The sequence below is a fragment of the Dipodomys merriami genome, unplaced genomic scaffold, assembly GCF_024711535.1.
Source record: "Dipodomys merriami isolate MVZ:Mamm:240054 unplaced genomic scaffold, mDipMer1.0.p SCAF_5, whole genome shotgun sequence".
Classification (NCBI taxonomy): Eukaryota; Metazoa; Chordata; class Mammalia; order Rodentia; family Heteromyidae; genus Dipodomys; species Dipodomys merriami.
Genome location: NW_027206068.1, coordinates 34,504,463 through 34,510,922, shown reverse-complemented (window position 1 = coordinate 34,510,922; position 6,460 = coordinate 34,504,463). Strand labels below are relative to the sequence as shown.

General features: G+C 35.9%; 1 non-coding gene across 1 annotated transcript; it reads right to left on the bottom strand.

Annotated features, from left to right (window-relative positions):
* Positions 1–243: 243 nt before the first annotated feature.
* On the bottom strand, positions 244–324 carry Trnaa-ugc (transfer RNA alanine (anticodon UGC)). Its single transcript has one exon. It is a non-coding gene; the product is annotated as a tRNA-Ala (tRNA).
* Between the last annotated feature and the right edge of the window lie 6,136 nt (positions 325–6,460).

Genomic DNA, 6,460 nt, shown 5'->3' with positions numbered 1-6,460 from the left:
TTTGCTTTCACTAATAATGATGTATAGATTAATACATTTTAATAATATATAACATACACACCATAATTATACTTCCATTATATATAATATATTCTATAAGATTATATATTATATTCTAAATTTTTTGTGGGGTCCGGTCATGGGGCCTGAACTCTGGGCCTGGGCGCTGACCCTCAGCTCTGCAGCTCAAGGCTAGCGTTCTACCACTTGAGCCACAATGCCACTTCCAGCTTTTTTTCTTTTTGCTTATGGGATGCTGGGGAATCGAACCCAGGGCCTCATGCATGCAAGGCAAGCGCTCTACCACTGAGCCACCTTCCCAGCCCCTATTCTAAAATTTCTATGATATTGTATAACCCTGATAGATTAAGTGATTTTATATATTTTTTATATGTATATATATTTTATTTATTTATTTATTTATTTATTTGTCGGTAGTGGTCTTTGAACTCTGGGCTTGGGCACTATCCCTATGCTCTTCAGCACAAGGCAAGTTCTCTACCGCTTGAGCCACAGCACCACTTCTGGTTTTCTAGTGGTTTATTGGAGGTAAGAGTTTCACGGAGTTTCCTGCCCAGGCTGGCTTTGAATCATGATCCTCAGATCTCAGCCTCCTGAGTAGCTAGGATTACAGGCATGAGCTGCTGGTGCCCGGCTGTGATTTATTTGTTTTTTTCTGTCTGTTTTTAAACTTTTTTTTCTTTTCTTTTTTCTTTTTTTTTTTTTTGTCTTTTCTTTATTGATATGGGGAATTGAACCGAGAATACTGCACTTGGTGGGCAATTACTTTGTCACAGAGCTACATCCCAGCCCTATTTAGTGATTTTATTTTATCTTTTTAGTTTAGAAATATGATTAAAGATGCTTTTACCAATACCTTTGTATTCTTTTTTGTGTGTGTGAAAATACTGTACAGAGGGATTACAATTACATGGGCAAGATAATGAGTACATTTCTTATCAAGCATTGTGGCCTCCTCCTTTGTTTTCCCTTCCCATCCCTTCCCATCCTCCCCCTCCCCCCCCCTCACCCAATCCTCCCTGCTTCCCCACCACCACCACCAAAGTTATAAAGTTCGTTTTGGACATAACGACTTGTACATTTCATTGTTGCAATGGGTCCACCCGTATCCCTATTTAAACGATTTGGTTTTCCCCTTCCCCTCCACAAATTATACCAACATCAAATACAGTGAAAGCAGGGGTTATACTGTGGGGGAGGGACATACAAAGCAACAAAGAAATAATCTTATAAATGTGTTAGAAACAATCGCATGAAAGAAAAAAAACATTTGAATACATATCTTAGGGTTCATTTCCCTAACATCACCTTATCTGACCTTTTCTGCTTGACTCAGACATATACTAGATATTGCAAATAAGGGAAACCATGGGACATATGTTTCTTTGAGCCTGACTTACTTCACTTAATATAATTTTTTCCAAGCCTTTCCATTTCCTAACAAATGGGGCAATGTCATTCTTTCTGATGGAGGCACAGAATTCCATTAATGATTTTATAAGACACTGTATATCCATTGTATATTATACTAAGTGTATATTAGATTGTACTATGATATATAAGCTAAAATTAATATTTTACATGAATATTAAGACATATTAGTCATAACATATTAATTAGATAACATACTGTACTGGTTAATGTTTTGTAATTGTATTAATTATGACTTATTGCTTACACCCCATTTATCATGATTACATTTTATTACCACACTCAGTGTCCTTATTAAGTCCTTGCTAGTCACTGGAGTAGTGGTATTCAGCACCTAATTTAATCCTCAATGAAACCTCTTATTTAATATTCCATTTAAACAGAAGGAAATTGAGATTTAGATTAATTTGTTTCCTTGGCTAGTAGGATGGCCTAAGTCTAAAACTAGTTCAGGAGACATACAGCTTCCCTCATTATGTTATTTTATATCCTAAAAATTCCAACTACTGCAGAAGTCTGTATTCCACAAGACTTTATGTAAACTCCCAAATGAAAGCAAGCCACACTGTCTGCTAAGACATAAAGTTTCTATCTTAGAGAATTTAATCATCATTTTATGTATACATACCTTTCTTTCATGCTTTTCACTTACGTTGCATTTATAATATAATCAGGCATCACATTAAAATGGTTTCATAGGTTCCAATAGAACCTATCATCTAAGGATACCACAGCCACCCTAATGTCATATTACACTTCCTTACTCATGTGATGATACTGGTATAAATAAATATATATCCTACCTTTATATAAAATATTACTGTAAAACAAGTATGCCATTGATGGAGAAACAGACAAATACATGGCATGTTTATTCTTTCTCCTCTCTACTTTTTTCTTGGCAATACTAGGGTTCGAACTCAGGACCTACATATTACTCAACTCGCATGCACTCTAGAATCATGCATCTAACCTGGATTTGTGCTAGTTATATTATAAATGGAGTCCAGTGGGCTTTCCTGCTAAGGCTTGTTTTGAACTGTGCTTTTCTAGCTCTCAGCCTCCAGTGTAGCAAGGATTACTGGTATGAATCACTTAAACCTAGTATACTGCATCTAATGATTTCATTGCACCTTTGTGTTTGATTTAATCTCAGATTGCTCTGCTCATCATGACCCTAGGAAGTATGACCTTTTCCATATAGAAAAAGACACAGAAAACTAGATATAGCTAGTCATAGTCTAAGTTTGTTGCAGAATACATCTATATTGGTGCATATATACACTATTGTTTGCCCATGAAAAACCAAATAATACATTTCTCAGAAGTTATTTTTACTGTTAAGCAATGTGTGCCTAATGAAGCTGCTTCCTGAAGCTCAATTCCCCAAGGAGGAAAACAGACAGATTCTAACATGACTCAGCACCCTCTTTTATATTTCAAATTTCAATTGGTTTCAAAGTAGGAAAAGCCAGCTAATTAAAGTTGAGAAATCAGCTAATTATTTTAATGCCCAAATGACAGCATTTGATGGTCTGTCACCAAATGTCACTCTCACACTTCAAGTTTGTAAAATTACTCTATGTAATGGAAGATGTGAAAAATATATAACAGGTGCTGCTGGCTGGGTAATCTCAATGTTGAGCTTTGCACTCAGGTGGTAGAATACTGAATTAGCAAAGGCTGCAAATATTTGGCTGCCTCCATGTGCCAAAATGCAATCCCTGGGTAAAGCCTGGGAGGGGGTTAAGTAGCTCAGCGGGATACACAGCAGTGAGCACCTCCTATCTACATTCTGCCAATCAATATGTCACAGTAATATCAACCACATGTAATTAGTAATTATGTCAAAGTTATTATGTCAAAATTATTCCATTCATTCCAAAGGGACAGAAATTTTATTTTTCTTTTCCTTCTCTATGCTGGATGTATTGCAAATTTTCTCTTCTTCATTATTTTCTACTCCTTCACTAGATAAAGAGACTCACATTTTGACAGAAGTAAGGGCATCTATCCAAGATGATTACATTGTTTCTAAATGTCTTTTTTTTTCTAGGCAAGGTTCAGAGTTTCCTAATCCTTTTGTTCATCTGCAAAAGTAAGGTTTCTTATGTTCTGTTTTATCTGAATGGAGGTATTATCTTTTAAACATATTTCCTGTGCATCTTTTTTCTAAAACCTCAAGATAATTCTAGCCAAGTATTCCATTAAATTCTAAGAAATCACGAGCACAAATATGCAGTTCATGTAATTAGCTCACAGGCAGTATTACTTCAAGAAATGACATGCCAGTTCTGTGTAGAAAAGATGAAGTAATTTGAATGTGAAAATCCCTAATGTGAGTAGTGAAGGGTTTCCAACTTTAAATGTGTTATGTGTTTATGTTGTAAGGTAACTTATCAGCAAAGCCCCACTTTGTAAGATGGAATATTGGGGCCTTAATTACACAGTTAGCAGTCTGTAAGCAGCTTGTTACAAAGGCCTGCAGCTCCAAATATACATAACACAGGAAAAGGCCAGAAAGGAAAGAAAGAACAAAACCAATACCAGCACACCAATTCAGTGAATTGGAACGCCTTGATGACCTTAATGAGCCAGGAGACAGGAAACAGGACACGATCATCAGGACACACATGGCATGGAGTAATGGCGCCTGTGCTGGTCTGGGCCTAAATAGGGTCAACATAGGGGGCAGATCCACCGGAAATTCCCAGTCGCAAGCACTGGGCTAACAGATTCAGTAACCTATCATCCAACTGCCTGCCCCTGTCTCCAGGGATCTGGGTACGCCCATCACCTGGGATACAGGGGCATTTCCTTCCCCCAGCATGAAGACAAGATGTCAGACCCAACAATGCACCATGTGGCCAATATGGTGCCGGCCAGATCTGACTCCTTACTTCTTGTAAAACTAATTAAAACTCTGATACAAATATTATAATTTACATTACACATTTGCATTACATATGCCACTAAACAATACACTTATTTTACTACTGAGAGACATCTGTCCATTGAACCTGTGACAATGAAACATGTTAGTGTTATAATAATATTGCAGAAAATAATTTTTAAAAAATCAAAATGTCAGATATAGTGTATTTTCATGGTGAAATAATCATCAGTCTGTCACTGGAAATGGAAATATTATAATTCAAAATTTGTAAAAAAAAGAGCAAATCTTTTACATAGATTAATACAGATGTAGAAATCCCATAAGAATCTGAGACATATTACACACCTGAAACTTACTTTTATTTGGTGTTATAAAATATATGAAAGTGCAGAGCATCTGGTACAACCTATCGAGGGGCATATGGAAGTCTCATGATTGGAGAACACATACATTAAATTATTACTTTACTGCCTTTTCATACCAAAACAACACAGTCCTTAGATTTGGCTTTTATTCAACAGAAATGTTCTGTCAAGAAAGGCAATCTTTTATCACAAAACTTTTCTCTATCACTGGTATAAATATCCAAATGGGTTAAAAATTAAATTAAGATGGAAAATGTTTTAAATTGTACTTACTTTAACTCCATTGACTTGGAGGTAAAATGAGTCAGAGTTCAAAACAAATTGAAATCATAATGTACTAAGTAAACTTGGTATCTGAATGTATTAAATGACTACAGGTACAACAAAGCATGATGTATTGTTTAAACAAAAAATGTTCTGTAGTTTTAACTGAGATAACAATAATCTCCACATTTTTGTGAATCTACCAGTATAGACATATGCATTTGCCCATGTGTTCATATTTATGTTCCTTACAATCTTTTAAAATATCTATTTGAGTAAGTTTACATGAACAAATGGCACACATAAAGAGCATAGGCAGTCATTTATTCCTCACCCCAAAATTTACTTTGAGTGGCTGCATTTGAATAAGAATATAGAGAAGATACAGGGCTGCATTTTCTTATTACTACAGGCTTCCATTTGTAAAACTGATCATTCCCTGCTGTACTTGAGCTGAAAAGGATACTGTATAATCAAGAGCTAACCAAAAAGCCAGAAATTAACTATTCTTAGTCCCAACTGTGATCTTAATTTCCCAATTAATTTCACCTAAATTACAGATCTCTTTCTGCAATTCAGTTTGAACAGAATTTAAAAGGTCATATTAATTTTACCAAATGACACTTAGAAAGGTAATTTTGCCACTCAATAGTGTTTTTAACTCAATAGTGTTTTAAAATAAATCTAATAAGTTCAATGTGCTGCTATCAATAGGAGTTCTACTTTTTACATAAATGTTTCATCCTATTCATTATCTTTAATAGTAATATTGTTGTATTAGTTTTATGGAATATTTTGTCCCGATTTTTTGTTTTCATTGAGTGTTTTGGAGGGAATTTGGAAATGCTAAATGATACATACACCCTACTTGACCCTTTCCTTTAGAGTGTCGGCTGTCATGTATATCTGTAGTCAGCAAAATAACTACAGTAAAAATATATTATTTAGTCTATATCACTTATACCTTAAAGGCATGTTACATTCAAAACATTTTGGATATCTGAAGTATGGACCTATGACTTTTAACACTTGTACCCACCATTTGTTTGTGTTTGTTTTTCTAATCTAATTGTTAAACTCCTGTTTAATCCTCAAAATGATTCAGAGGGCTCAGACTCTTAGCCACATTTTGTGGTTGAGGAAACTGAGTGTTAGAAAGTACACAACTCGTAAATCAGAACTTCTCATCCCACCAGGTGTCCCCTCACCCACCGCCACTTTCCCATCCTGGGTCTTGAACTATAGGACCGGGTGCTGTCCCTGAGCATCTTTTGCTCAAGGCTACCACTTGAGCCACAGCACCACTTACGGCTTTTCTGGATGGTTTATTGGTGGTAAGAGTCTCACAGACGTTCCTGTCAGGGCTGGCTTCAGATAGTGATCCTCAAATCTCCACCTCCTGAGTAGCTACGATTACAGGCATGAACCACCAATGCCTGGCTTCATCTTCCTATCAAGAGCTGCTGCAGAAAATGAAGCCACA